The following is a 16,123-nucleotide window of genomic DNA, read 5'->3' on the forward strand; positions in this document are numbered from 1 at the left end:
CTGGATAAAATTCTCAGCATTCACATCATAAACACCAGTAACTCCAGTTTCAGGAAATCCAATGCCCTCTCCTGTCTTCTGAAAGCATCATGCAAGTATGTGATGCATATACATACATCCAGGCAAATACTCATAAACATAAAATAAAAACTGTAAATAAGTAAATATCCTTTTTCAAAAGAGAAATTAATGAAATGGAGATTAAAAAACTAATACAAAGAATCATGAAACAAGGATTTGGGCGAAGGGGGTGTACTCAGCTTGTAGAATACTTGACTAGCACGCACAAATTCATAGCTTTGATCCCCAGAAACAGATAAACTAGGAATGGTAACATGTGCTTATAATCCCATTCCTCTGGCGCTAGAGGCAAGAGCACCAGAAATTTAAGATCATCCTTAGCTGCATAGCAAGTATGAAGCAAGCCTGAGATACTAAGAACCTGACTCAATAAAAAAACCTAATGAGCTGGCAGTGGTGGTGCACGCCTTTAATCCCAGCACTCGGGAGGCAGAGGCAGGCAGATCTCTGAGTTCTAGGCCAGCCTGGTCTACAGAGCAAGTTCTAGGATAGGCACCAAAACTACACAGAGAACCCCTGTCTCAAAAACCCAAAAAATAATAATTAATGAAAAAAATAATAATAAAAAGTTGAGGCTGGAACTCAACCTTTGACATTTAATCTGTCCTGCCTATGGGAAGGGGGAGGTAGTTGGCTAAGGGTGGTGCCAAGATTGTGGGAGTGGCCAACCAATGACTGGTTCAGCCTTAGACCCATACCATGAGAGTGAGCCCGCCCCTGACATTGCCAGAAGTGCCAGGACCCAGATGGGATAAGAAAATAATTCAACATAATGATGCCTAATGATATCCTGCTATATTCACAGATTGGTGCCTAGCTCAATAATCATCAGGGATGCTTTATACAGTAACTGACAGAAACAGATGCAGAGACCAACATCGGCCAAGCATTCAGCAGAGCTAGGGAAATCCTGCTGAAGAAAGGGAGGAAAGATTATATGAACCATGGTGTGTGTGTGTGTGTGTGTGTGTGTGTGTGTGTGTGTGTGTGTGTCAAGGAAATCACAAGGGAACCCACAGAAACAACTAACCTGGACTCAAAGGAGCCCACAGAGTCTGGAGCCCGTATGGAACCAACCTAGGCCCTCTACATATGTGTGACAGTTGTGTAGCTTGGTCTACTTGTGGGACTCCTAGCAGTGGGACCAGTTTCATAAGCTTTGGCTGGCTCTTGGGACCCTACTCCTCATACTGGATTCCCTTGCCCAGCCTTAACACAAGGGGAGGAGCTTAGTCCCACCTCAACTTGATATGTCATGCTTCGTTGAAACCCAACAGAAACAGGATTAAATTGAGGGAGAGGGGGACAGAAGGGAGGTGGAGGAGAAAATAGGAGAGAGGGGAAAATGCAGTCGAGATGTAAAATAAATAAATTTAATTAATAAAAAAATGAAAAAAAAGTTGAGGCTGGAGAAATGGCTCGGTGGTAAATAGGATTGGCTGTTCTTCCAGAGGACCCAGGTTCAATCCTCCAGTTCCAAGGGATCCTCCATCTTCTTCTGGCCTCCCCAGACATCAGGCATATATGTGGTACACAAACATATATGCAGACAAACTGCACATAAACATAAACACAAAAAAAAAAACCAGAAATGATTCGGTAGAAAGATAAAAACCAACAAACCCACCGGGCGGTGGTGGCGCACGCCTTTAATCCCAGCGGATCTCTGTGAGTTCGAGGCCAGCCTGGTCTACAAAACGAGTTCCAGGAAAGGCGCAAAGCTACAGAGAAACCCTGTCTCGAAAAACAAAACAAACAAAAAAAATCAACAAACCCATAGACAAAGTAAACAAAACACTGAAATTAGAAATTAAATTCAGAGGAGGCTTAGGAAATATTTTGAAAATTTACATTCCAAATAGATGGGAAACCTAGAAGTAATGAATAGATTCCTAGACACATATGGCTACCAAAAGTAAATCAAGAAAACACACTTTAAAGAGCAAGTGAGATTGAAGTAGTAATAGTCTCCAACAAAGAAAAGCCTAGGCATGGCCAGAAAGACTTACTGACAAATTCTGCCTGACCTCTAAAGTAAAGCTAACCTCGCTGCTTCTCCAGCGACTCCGTAAGCATAAAAAGGAAAGCAGCAAGCAGGATGGTTCACTAGGTGAAGGGACTTGGGGCAAAGGAGAACCCACATGAGTGAAGAAGAGAGTCAGTGTTCAAAAAGTGTCCTCTAAACTCCATACATACTAGGGGACACCCATGAGGACACACACATGGGGGGAGGAGCAGGAGGGAGGAGGGGGAGCACTCATGCAAGTGTGCTCACTAAATGAATATATTTTTATATTATTATTACTTTAGGATTCTATGTGGATGGGTATTTTTTCCTGTACATATGTCTGTGCACACGTGTGCCCGGAGCCCACAGAGGCCAGAAGAGGGCATTGGACCCCCTGGAACTGGAGCTGCATATGGTTGTGAGCATCATGTGGGGGAATGAAACCCAGGTCCTCTACAAGCCATCAGTGCTCGAAACCACTGAACCATCTCTCCAGCCCCAAATATGTTTTTAAAACCCCCTTCTGGGACAGAAAGAGAGATGAGCAGGTAAAGGTGTTTGCCACCAAGTCTGAGGACCTGAGGTCCATCACCAGAAGAGAAATGGCTCCTAAAGTTGTCCTCTGACCTCTACGTGTGCTCTCTGGTACACACACATAAATAAATAAGTATAAAAGTAGGTTGAGAGACTAAGGAGATGGCTCAGGGTTAAGAGTACCTGCTGTTCTTCCATAGGATCCCATTTCAGCTCCAAGCACCCACATCAGGTAGCTGGTTTCTTAGGGTACTGACACACATGTGGCATACATTCACACACACACACACACACACACACACACACACACACACACACATACACGTAAGCAAATCTTTAAAAATTTTATTTGAAAAACTGGCAAATAACTTTAATATGAAGTTCTCCAAACAAAATGTACAAATGTAAATGCAAATCAAAACCACATAAGAAACCATTCGGGGCTGGAGAGATGGCTCAGCAGTTAAGAGCACTGGTTGTTCTTCCAGAGGTCCTGAGTTCAATTCCCAACAACCACATGGTGGCTCACAACCATCTATAATGAGATCTGATACCCTCTTCTGGCCTGCAAGCATGCATGTAGGCAGAACACTGTATACATAATACATAAATAAATCTTAAAAAAAAAAAAAAGAAACCATTCGAAGCCAGGCAGTGGTGGTGCATGCCTTTAAATCCCAGCACTTGGGAGGCGCAGACAGGCAAATCTCTGTGAGTACAAGGACAGCCAGAGCTACAAATAGAAACCCTGTCTTGAAAAAAACAAAAAACAAAAAAAGAAACCAAACAAAAACAAAAAAGAAACAAACCACTGATACTCAATAAAATGGATAAAATAACTTTTCAAACAAAAACATTTCTGGCAAGTCCATATACACTGCCGCCTGTAAATAGGACCGGGATGTAGCTCGGCTAGTGAGGTGCTTGCCTAGCAAGTATGAGGCCCTGGTTTGGATCCTGAGCCACAACACCAATTGGGCAAAGTGATCCCAGCACTGGAGAGGTGTAGGAGGATCAGGAGCTCAATGAACTACCTGTTAAATAAGGAGTTCAAGGCCAGCCTGGGCTATGAGATCTCATCCCAAAAAACAAAAAGGAATGCAAAATGGTACAGGCACTGTGGAAAAAACTGGCCTGCTACATACAAGGCCCTGCGTTTGTTCCGCAGCACTGAAAAAAAATTAAGCACAGGGTAACAAAATGAGCCAGAAATCCTACTTCCAGAAATACACCCAAGAGAAATGAAACCACATGCTAATCCTTCAAAAAAAATGTAAGTGACTGTTCATAGTAACATGACTCATAGTTTAAAAAAAAATAGGAAGTACCCAAATAGACATCAAGAGATAAATGCATAAATAAAATGTGGTATCATCCATGGAACACTACACTCCAATAAACAGAATGAAATACTAATGCATGTTAAACAAGGATGGCCATTACAAGTGGCAATGCTAAAGAAGGCAGATCCAACACAACACATTGTTAATACTGAAGTTCTCTATTTATATATCCAAAATGGGCAAGTCCAGAGACAGAGTAAATTACCAACTGCTAGGAAATGGAAAAAGGGAGAATTAGAAGATATAAGGAATCCCTTTGATGATGATTCAAAATATCTCAAAGGCTAAGGAGATAGCTTAGTTAGTAGACTGCTTGCCTAGCATGCACAAAGCCATACCTAGTACCACATAAGACCATAAAACTAGATAAAGTGGTATACTCAGAAGCTAGACGCAAGACCAGAAGTTCAAGATCATTCTTGGCTACATGGTGAGTTTAAGACCAGCCTGGGATACAGGAAAATGTATCTCAAAAATAAATAAATTCCTAAAGCTAGATTGCAAAGCATTTTGAGTTTAAACACTAAAATTTTTAATTTTTAAATAACTAAGAAACAAAACTGTGCATACATTCCCCAAAAAATCCACAATCAAAATTTAAGAAGAAAACTAGCATGAAAATTTACACAAAGAAATAAACATGTGGGCTGGAGAGATGTCTCAGTAGTTAAGAGCACTGGCTGCTCTTCCAGAAGTCCTGAGTTCAATTCTCAGCAACCACATGGTGGCTCACAACCATCTATAGTGGGATCTGGTGCCCTGTTCTAGAATAAAGGTATAGAAGCAGTGTTGTTGTTTGGTTTTGCTCTTTTAGGGGGCCCGCCACTCAGCAGCTCCCAAATAAATTACTCATGGAGACTTATTCTTACTCATAAATGCCCCGCCTTAGCTTGGCTTGATTTAGCCAGCTTTTCTTAAGGTTAAACTATCCTGTCTACCTTTTGCTTCTAGGCTTTTCCTTTTCTATTCCTGTATACCTTTCTTTGTTTCTTATTCCGTGGCTTGCTGTGTAGCTGGGTGGCTAGCCCCTCAAGTCCTCCTCCTTCGCTAGCTACTTCATTTTTCTGTCCCAGATTTCTCCTTCTATATATTCTCTCTGCCTGCCCCAGGCCTGCCCATTCCTTCTCCTGCCTTGCTATTGGCCATTCAGTTCTTTATTATACTATAAAGTGTTTTAGACAGGCACAATAACACAGCTACAATTATAGCCCACTAGGTTTCCTAGTGGCTGTACCCAGCAGGACTGCCTAAGAGGTTGATTGGTCCACGGGCCTGGGTACCAGGTGTTTGTAAGGCTCTACACTTGACTTTAACTAGCAAGGGGGAGGTCTTTTGCTCCACCCCTTGGCATTGTTATAAATTGACCTTTGGAATCAAGTTCTGGGCCGGTGGATAAGGATCCAGGCCCACCCGAGTCTATCCTGTGTTTCTCTCTGTTTCTCTCCCTCTCTATTTCTAACTAAGTCTCTTATCCCTCATTCCTCAAGAGTCCCTGGGGTAAAAAAAAAAAAAAATGGTGGGGGCTGGTCCTTTACAGATGGCGCCTGAACAGTGACAAAGAAAAGATAAAAAAGAAACATAACCCTAGACATTGGAGAAAGGATTGAAGGGGGCACTGTGAGTGTAGGCATGCCAATAAGGAACTGAAAAATTAAGGCATCGGTATTTTATTCTTGGGTGTATAGGTTAGACAGTGAAGGAAATACCTCAAGGCTGCAGCATTAGATTTCTCTATATATAGGTTCTCTCTCTCCTCTCTCTCTCTCTCTTCTATCTATAAAAATTAAGGTAGAAAGGGTAATATAGTGCAGAAGAAATTTAGAGTTAGGAATATAGAAAAGAAAAAGCTTAGGGTAAAGTAGGATAAGATAAGCCTAATTTTGGGGCTATGAACACAAACTGGGGGGGGGGATCTATCTTCTTTGAGCTTTATGGGCAGAGAAAAGCTCTTCTTTGAGCTTATCAGGTAGAAAAGAGATTCCTATGGAAGCTTTTGGCCTGGGGACAACTAAAATGCTAAAAAAGCAACAGAGGAAAGAAATTTCCCCTGCAGCAGGTGCTCATGGAAGAAAAATCCTCTGCTCCGTCAGCAGTGCAACATTTACCCTCAGAATTAGTTTCCTCCTGGCCGTGAAGCCAAAAACGGTAGAGAACGGAAGTTTTGGGAAAGCGTGGTAATCTTTCTCTCTTTTGGGAAAAAATCTCTCTCTAAAAGGCCTTTCAGAACGAACTTTCTCAGTTTCTTTTTCTGTAAGGAAAAAATTAGTTTCACCTGGATGGGAAAAATCCCAAGGCAAGGGCATGATGAGGCAGGGAAGTCAAACTGTGGCTGCATTAGCAGCTGCGCTTTGCATCAGAGACACTATCTGGGGAAGGAGCCGGGTGGGGACAGGACAGGGAGCTATCCAAGAGAGCAGCTTTCTTTTCTATCAGAGAAAGGACCTTTCGGAACCAAATGCTTTCTATTTGCCTCACCAACCCAGTGAAGTCCTAAGGGTTTTGCCTCAGACAATAAACCGCAGCCTGAGTGTGGAGACAAACAGAACTGGGTCAGGTGAAAGATCTAATTAGAGAGATATACCTGTTAAAAAAAAACGGCACAGGCATCCTAAAGCAAGCTTAAGGAAAAAAAATCTCCTGTTACAAAAAACGAAACCCGGTAAAGGGAACCGGAACCGGAAAGTTTGCTAGCGTACCAAGAGGCTTTCTGGGAAATGTAGTATCAATGCAAGTTTGACAGGAATTTCACCCTCAGCCTGAAGTGAGGTTTTCCATAGAACAAACTGAAAGTTCTGCTATAACAGAAACGTTTGTCTGAATTATGGCACAGGGAAGCTGTTCTGAATTTGGGTAAAGAGACGGCCTCTAGTTAGAAACTGTCTGCAGCTGAGCAGTTTCTGCTGGGTTCCAGAACGGCTGAGAGAGCTCGGCAGTGCAGCATGAAAGAAAGGTGACTTTGGGGGGTAGCGTTTGTTCCAAAAATGTTACAGTTCTCTAGCAACAAATGTTACAACTCCATAGCAACAGTACTCACTAAATCCCAGCATTAAAAGAACCATTGCCAAACAGACTCTTGCTTCAAACTTACAAGAACTTTCAGAATATCAAAGCTGACTATAATCTCTGAACTTTAAAAATAATTTGCGTACTTCCTGTCTTGTTAAGAGTCTAATTAGTTCTAGTGGTAATTAAAAGTAAGAAATAGAAAATTGGCCGGGCGGTGGTGGCGCACACCTTTAATCCCAGCACTCAGGAGGCAGAGGCAGGCGGATCTCTGTGAGTTCGAGGCCAGCCTGGGCTACAGAGTGAGTTCCAGGACAGGCTCCAAAGCTACACACAGAGAAACACTGTCTCGAAAAACCAAAAAAAATAAAAAATAAAATAAAAATAAAAAATAAACAGAAAATTATTCTGTCTTGTTAAAAGATGTTAAATCTCTTCTACGTATTAAGAAATCTTTAGATGTTTGCTAAGTTAGATATCTAATAGATTTATAGAATTTCCTTAAGACGTGTAGTAATAAGCCTGTAATTTGTAAAAATGGCCATGATATTTGCTAGGATACTCCTAAAATATTTGCTAAGGTAGTCCTATAGAATGATAAGAAATAAGTATATTTACTGAGGTAGTCCTATAGAATGTAAGTAAGACTTAGGTAAGGTTTATAAAGTAGACCTATAGATAAAGTAGTCCTATAGAGTGTAGGTTTAAATAGGTCATAGATTTAGTCAAAAAAATGTAGGTTTAGAATATATAGGCTTTAGGTCTAAGGAAATGAAGAGTAGGTTTTCCCAACCTGGGAAAACAATATCCATAGCAGACTTGGCAGTTCCAGAAACCACCAATAACAACAAGCAGCAGCTCCAGAGACTGCCAGCTTCAGAAAGGTGCAGCTGAAAGTAATGTCCACTGCTGAGACTTGTGGGGCTGTCATAGCTTCTCAAGCAGCAAATGCCAATAGCCAGCAAAAGCAGACCAGCACTAGTGGCGAGGGTCTGCAGGCTTGTCTCCTGAGTACTGAGATTAAAGGCATGTAACACCTCCGCTTAGCTAAAAGGGTGTTATTTTTTTCTTACGTATATAGGTGCTTTGTCTGCATGTATGCTGGCAGACCAGAAGAGGGCATCAGATTGTGAGCTGCCATGTGAGTCCTGGGAATTGAACTCAGGACCTCTGGAAGAGTAGCCAGTGCTCTTAACCTCTGAGCCATCTCTCCAGCCCCTAAAAGGGTATTCTTATTATCACCTCTTCACCACAAGCTGTATATAACATTTAAAATATCAATGTTTACATAAAACAAAACCTGCCTTTCTTCTGCTTGCTATAAATTAGGCAAACACACCATGATCAAAACAAAATTAAAGTGATAGGATTGTGGCTTTAAGACTAGATGCTCAAAAAGATTCTTCAGAGATCTGGATCAGTGCTTGTCCTATTTCATACTATAACCACATGACCACCTTCAAAGGCTTATAATCAAGCACAGCATCAAAGTGTCCAACCAGAAGAAGAACAGCCTGCTCTCGGCTTATAAGAATATAGTTGGGGCTGGAGATATGGGTCAATGATTTAAGTGTGTGCCTGTACTAATTTTGCAGAGGACTCAAGAATTCAGTTTCTAGCAGCCACTGCAAGTGGCTCACACCTGCTTGTATTTCCAGTTCCAGGGGATCTGGCAACCCCTTCTGTCCTGAGGGCATCTGCACTCTTTTACACACACACACACACACACACACACACACACACACAAATAAAAATAAATCATGGGGGGAGAAAATGTAGTCAGGAGTCATAGGTCCACCTAAAGAGCCATCAATAAGGAAAGAGAAGCCCAAACCTCTTGATAAAGAGTTAGAACTGATTAAAAAATAACAGGATATAGGGCTGTATAAATGACTTAGTTCCCAGAATCCATGTAAGGCAACTCACAACCTTTCCAACTGCAAGGGATCAAACATCTTCAATTCCAGCACTTGAGAGACAGAGGCAGATGGATCTCTGGGTAGGAGACCAATCTGATCTAAACAGTGAGTTTCAAACCAGTGAGGTTACAAAGTGACATATGGGAGCCCCTTCAAACCTAGTCTACCTCAAGCTAACTTAACTTTTTGTATTTTACTCTTGCCAGTACACTGGCTAAAATGGCTTTTAGTTTTGTTTTGTTTGTTTGTTTGAGACAGGGTTTCACTGTATAGCCCTGGTTATCCTGGACCTCGCTCTGTAGACTAGGCTGGCCTCGAACTCATAGAGATATATCTGCCTCTGCCTCTCCAGTGCTAGAATTAAAGGCATGAGCCACCACCACCCCACTAAAATGGCTTTTGATGAGATCATTCCTGAACTTAATTCACCAAATGAAAACTCCTACAAACACAGCAGCCTCCCCATGCAGTCACTTAGAGACAACATTATAGATGCTGGAACAGTGCATCAGAAGACTGTGAGGCAACAGAAGGACTGAACATTAAATGCATGCAACATGTCAACGTTTTTCCCTTCAAGAATCCTATTTACACATCTCCATTCCTTCTGCCTGGATTTCCTATAGCATAGAAAGTCATTCATGTGTATGGAATCGGTTGCATATACTCTTTTCCATTGTAGCTTTGGAAGAACTCCATTCCTCGGTTTGTAGTATCATGGCCTTCGTGGTGTGCAGTTAGTGTCATTGAAAGGTATTAACAGCTTCCATCATTTCAAATAAACATGAGTAACTATCAGACAAGTTATATAGAATACTAAAAATGAATCTTGGCATTTAAGCAATGTGAAAACAGTCCCATAATGATGGTGGTGATGTATTATCATGAAGATGTGACAATGTGGTTAACTACCATTTAAAGCATGCTTTGTGACTTGTTTGGTTGGTTTGGGTTTTTCAAGGTGGGGTTTCTCTTTGTACCCCTAACTGTCCTGGAACTAGCTCTGTACACCAGGCTGACCTCGAACTCAGAGATTCACCTTCCTGTGCCTCCCAAGTGCTGGGATTAAAGGTGTGTGCCATCAAACCCAGCTCTATATGACTTGACTTCTGCATCTGCTCCCTTACTTTTTTTTGGGGGGGGGATTACTTTCAGAAAGCAACGTTTCCAAGCTCTTACTGTGTTCCTTTTTATTAGGAATCAAGAAGTATTAGATTGTTCCAGCATGGAGGCACGTGCCTTTAATACTAGCACTTGGGAGGCAAGCAGATCTTATGAGTTCGGGGCCAGCCTGGTCTACAAAGCAAGTTCCAGGACAGACAAAGCTACAGAGAGAAACCCTCTCTTGTGAAAAAAAAAAAAAAAGGAAAAAGGAAAAACCCAACTCCACATGGTAGAGTTCTCTTCTGACCTCTACACTGGTGCACTGTGGCATGCACATCCACACCCACATAGTAAAAGTAAAAACCTTTTAAAGGCAAATGGGAAGGGCAAGAGTACCATTTCTTCTTCTACCTGTTTCTGTTATAATGAATACACTGCTTTCATTGCTGGAACTTTTATTGTCTTCTTTAACTCACCTCATTTTCTTGAAAAAGTTCATGTATAATTCTAAACCTAAGATAAAAGCTGAAAGCATCAGTGAACATATTTCCCCAAAATTTTCATGATGATCTACTACCACTCAAGAAATACAGACCAGAAAAGGGAAGCAGATGTGCCAATCCAGGACAACAACACAAGACTGTAATATGATCCTAGCTCGGCCAGTCTAAGGCCAACCTGAGGTATGTAACAATACCTGTCTCAAACCACCACCCTCAGAAAAAAGAAAATTACTCACATCTACACGCGTTTCTAGTTTCAAAATCATCATATCTAGATAAAAAACAGTGATTTCATTTGCCCAGCCCCATACCCTCACTTTAAACAACAATTGACAATCAGCTTTTCACCAATCCAATAGATTCGTGCCTTGCTTTATTGAAAAATTCAATACTCACTGGATTTGGAACAGTTGATCTTACTTGTCAACTTTATTACTGGATTGAGAAGTGCCTAGAAGATTAGCAAAGCACATTTCTGGGTTGTGTGAAGGTAACTGCAGAGAGAGGATTAACAAAGTGAACAGTTACTCAGAATGTGCTCAGGCCATCCCAGATGTTGAAGACCTAAATATAATAAAAGGATATTTTAAAATGAGTGTCCCCGGGCGGTGGTGGTACATGCCTTTGATTCCAGCACTTGGGAGGTTCAAGGACAGCCTGATCTACAAAGTAAGCTCCAAGACGCCAAAGCTGCATAGAGAATTCCTGTCCCAAATAAATAAATAAATAATAGTTTTAAAAAAAGAGTGTCCCAAAGCAAAAGCATTTTCTCTCTGCTTCTGGAGCTGCTTTGCTGCCCTACAACCTCATCATTCCAAGAATCTAAAAACTCTGAAGCCATGAACCCAAAGAAATCTTTCAATGAAATGAAAAGCTCACTAGCATAGAAGTTCTAAAAAAAAAATAATCTCGTCGAGCGGTGGTGGCGCACGCCTTTAATCCCAGCACTCGGAGGCAGAGCCAGGTGGATCTCTGTGAGTTCAAGGCCAGCCTGGTCTACAGAGCAAGATCCAGGACAGGCACCAAAACTACACAGAGAAACCCTGTCTTGAAAAACCAAAAAAATAATAATAACAAAATAATAATAATAAAAAATCTCCTAAGACATGTCCCTATCCAAGTATCATCAAGGCTGTCAGGCACTAACTGTGCAAGTCTAGAAAATATGCCATGCCCAAAGAGGTCAGAAGAGGGGCACTGATCCCCCGGAACTGGAGTTATAGATAGTTGTGAGCCACCACCTGGGTCCTCTGCAAGAGAAACAAGTGCTCTTAACCACCAGGCCATCCCTCCAGCCTGTCTATAATTTTCAAAAATATATTTATTTTATGTGTATGTATTCAGGAGCTCATGGGGGTCAGAAGAGGCATCAGAACCCCTAGAACTGGAGTTATAAGCTATGAGCTGATATGTGAGTACTGGGAAGTGAATATGGGTCCTCTGCAAGAGCAGGAATAAGTGCTCTTAAGCACTAAATCATTCCTCCAGCCACACATACACTCATCTGTAGTTTTCTGTTTGTTTTTCTTGTTGTTGTTGTTGTTGGTGGTGGTGGTGGTGTTTTTGACTGTCCTACTAAATAAGGCAAAAAAAAAGATTTTCTCTATGTCACTGAGTTCCAACACTGGAAAAGCAGCTGTTAAGAAAAAATGCTGGCCAGGCAGTGGTGGTGCACGCCTTTAATCTCAGCACTTGGAAGGCAGAGGCAGGAGGATCTCTGTGAGTTCGAGGCCAACCTGGTCTACAAAGCAGATGCCATCACAATTAAGGCTACGCAAAGAAACCCTGGAGGGGGGGAGTAAGGTTAGACAGTGTTCTTCACAAACATGCCAAATTTCAATAAATTTCAATGTATATTTTATACATACTGACCAGGTTTAAAAACTAAATTGGGGCTGGAGAGATGGCTCAGTGGTTAAGAGTACTAATTGTTCTTCCAAAGGTCATGAGCTCAATTGCCAGCACCCACAGGGTGGTTCCCAACCATCTACAATGGTATGTGATCTCCCTTTCACGTATGCAGGTGTACATGCAGAGCACTCATACATAAAAATACATAAATAAATTTTTTTTTAAAAAAGAACCTTTCCAAGACAAAGTAGGACAGCCCTTCAGAATATCCTGCTTCACAGAAAAGTCTGTCAGACATGCTAGGCCTGTAGGCCTAAGATGGATGTCCCAACGTTGCAGAGAAACCTCAGGTGACTGTCCAGGCAGCCAGGTGTTTCTGTCATTTCTTACATTTTTTGGAAGTCACTTGTTTGCACTTCCTGCTTACTCAGTTAATATTATTTCCTTCTCGGGTTTCTGAGGGAGTTGAAGATTGGGTAGTTATTATAGTTTTCCTTGTTAACAAATTCAGGAAAGAAACTCACTAAAGAAGTGTAAAGAGTATAATTTTGAAAGACATCAAAAGATAGTTTTCAGTTGGTAAACAATTAGGATTGGACTGGAGAGATTGCTCATTGGTTAAGAGCACTGGCTGTTCTTCTAGAGGACCCAGGTTCAATTCCCAGCACCCACATGGCAGCTCCCAACTGTCTGTAACTCTTGTTCCAGGGGATCCAACACTCTCATGCAGACATGAATGCAGACAAAACACCAATGCATATAAAATAAAATTATTAAAAAAAACAAGTTAGAATAGAACGTGAATTAGCTACAACATTTTGGACTCAACAAAATAGGATAAATAATGGAGTATTTTCTCTGAATCTATCAAATGATTATGGACTGAACACTGTTAATGTAATTCTTGACTGTATATATTGTATATACTTACTATACTTACTGTATATAGTTTCTTATATTAGTTATAATCTTTTATTATTTTAGACAAAAAAGGGGGAAATATGGTGATATATTGTGTACCCTAATAAAATTTGCCTGAAGATCAGAAACCAAACAAGCCACTAGATTAAACATAGATGCCAGGCAGCGGTGGCACACACCTTTAATCCCTTGAGATCTCATGTCTTTGCTTGAGACACACACACACACACACACACACACACACACACACACACACACGCTTTTAATCCCAGCACTAAGTAGAAAGTGATGGCTGGGTGGAGAAAGGTATATAAAGTGTGAGGAGACAGGAACTGAAGTCTTTCAGGCTGAGGAGTCCTGGAGGTAAGACATGGTAGTGGCTTGTTCCTTTGTCTCTCTGATCTTTCAGCATCTACCCCAGTATCTGGCTCCGGGTTTTTGGATTAAAAGACCTATTAGGTTACAGAATCCTATTACAGGAAAGTAAGACTTAGAGAGACCCTTATTTGAAACATGCAATAAGAGAATTATAGTTTCCACTTACAACTACTAATATATAGATATAATCAGGACGTGCAACTCCAATCAGATCCAATTCTATAGTGCACCCTTTAGGGAAACTCAAAAGAGTTACTAATAAAAGCTAATGAGTAATAGGGCTGGGGGTGTAGCTCAATGTTAAGAGTGCTTGCGTAACACGTTCAAAGCCCTGGGCTCAATCCACTAACCCCACAAAAAAAAATTTCCTTAAAGAGTGAAAAGGCAGTTGTTCTAATAGATAATACTCCAAACTAAATACTTAAAAGGACTAAAGATACAGTAAGACAAGCACACAGATAGTTAATACAGCACACTGTTTCAAAGTGTCCGGGTTTTGTTTAGGGGATTTTTGTTTGTTTTATTCTGTAGTGATAGTGGTGGCGGTGGTGGTATTGTCATCACTGTTTGAGACACAGTGTCGTGTACCCCAGGCTGGTCTCAAACTCAACTATGTAGGTGAAGACAACCCAGATTAGAACTAGCTATATCACTGGGCACTGCCATGCCTACTGTTTCCAAATTGTTTAAATCTTTGGTTTTTATTGTCTTTACTAGTGTCTTCTTTAAATTCTCAGATTTTTTAAATGTATTTCTACTATATACACACATACACACATACATACATATATATATATACAAGTATTTTGTCTGAAGTGTGCATGCCTGATACCCAGAGAAGCCAGAAGGTGCTGGATACCCTGGAACTGGAGTTTTAGATGGTTGTAAAGCCACAATGTGGATGCTGGGAACCAAACTTGGGTCCTCTACAAGAACAGCAAGTGCTCTTAACTTCTGAGCCAGCTCTCCAGACTATTTGACTTTAATATTTATAAACACATAACTTCACACTAAGTCTCTAGCTTTATTTTTCATGCCAAGGCTACTGTGCCTACTACACTATGCAATAAATACGGCAATAACAAGACAGGGTTCTAACAATAAAAGAAAAAAAATCATCTAATTCCTGCACTAGGGATGAAACTCGGTTTCCAAAGAGCACATGTGTGAAGCCCCAAGCTCAATCCTCAGCACCACAAAAAGAATGAATTAGAATCTATAGGTGTTTTGCCTGCAAGTCTGTCTATACCAGGTGTGTGCCTAGTACTGGAAGAGGCCATAAGGGGACATTTGGATCCCCTGGAATTGAGTTACGTGTTGCCATGTGGACTCTAGCTGATTTTATTTTGAGCTGGAGCTTGACCTTATTTATATCCTTTATCACTGAGAACATTCCAACCATGAGTTAATAATAAAAAAAAAGATTATTGTCTTTTGCCCTATTATTATCTACTGCTCTATGCAAAATGTTTTTGGTGCTCTTATTTGTCTTGAAAAACTTGTAGAACACTTTTCAGTTCTTAGTCTTTTGTGAGGAGTAGGTTCTAATTCATTCTTCAAGGGAGAGTGAAGGAGAAAAACTGGACAGACTGGGAATCGTTAGCTTATCTTAGATCCATCAGATCAAAGGTCCAGGGCAAAGCACCGTGCATGGACACTCACACACACCACAAAAACCCTAGAGACAAGCAAATACAAAGAGCCATTGTTTACCTGAAACAGATACTTCAACAGTCTGACAAGCTGCTGGAAGCCAAGGATGGACTGAGTGACTATGGCAGGGCTGAAGAGATAGCTCAGAGGTTAAGAGTACTGGCTGTTCTTCTAGAGGACGTGGGTTCAATTCCCAGCACCTAGATGGTAGCTCAAAACTGTCTGTAACTTCAGCTCCAGAGGATCCAACACCCTCACAGAGATATATATGCAAGCAAAACACTAATGCACATAAAATATATCATAGAAAAAATGTAAAATAAAATAACCACTGTGGCTTCTGTTTTAAAGAACACCCATACTTTGTTGAGTTTTACTTTCAGGAACCACCCTCAGGTTTTTAGGAAGATCTCATTGAAAAGATTTGAAAAATGATCTTGAGCATGGACAGGGGAAAGTAACCATATCAAAATATGTCCAGAGCATTATCTACACTCTTGGAGGAAAGGCACTAAAATAACCCTAGACCTTTCTTGCCTTTCTGCTCTACCTAAGTGGATATGAAACTCGGGAAACCAGGAAGAGGCTGGAGAGACCCCTAGGGGCTTAAGAGCACTGGCTACTCTTCAAGAGAACGCTCATTTAGTTCCCAGCATCTACACGGGGGCTCACATCAGTCTGTAACTCCAGTTCCAGGGGATCCAATACCCCTTTCTGCCCTCTTCAAGCTCTAGGCACACACAGTACAAAGACATACATACACACAGGCAAAACACCTATGCAGATCATTTTTTAAAATAATAAATAAAATAAACCAGAAACTTG

The 16,123-nt window shown here is 41.1% G+C and overlaps 1 protein-coding gene across 4 annotated transcripts in view; it reads right to left on the reverse strand.

The window, feature by feature from the left end:
* Atrx (ATRX chromatin remodeler) overlaps positions 1 to 16,123 on the reverse strand; it is a 178,033-nt gene that overhangs the window by 133,077 nt on the left and 28,833 nt on the right. The window contains exon 1 of one of the 4 annotated variants that reach the window (XM_059251434.1): positions 10,892 to 10,991. The exons of the other annotated variants lie outside the window; for them this stretch is intronic. The gene's annotated coding sequence lies outside the window, so the exon portion shown is untranslated. Of the gene's footprint in view, positions 1 to 10,891; positions 10,992 to 16,123 lie in introns of those variants that run through there. 4 annotated transcript variants of the gene reach the window in all.

The sequence above is a fragment of the Peromyscus eremicus genome, chromosome X, assembly GCF_949786415.1.
Source record: "Peromyscus eremicus chromosome X, PerEre_H2_v1, whole genome shotgun sequence".
Lineage (NCBI taxonomy): Eukaryota > Metazoa > Chordata > Mammalia > Rodentia > Cricetidae > Peromyscus > Peromyscus eremicus.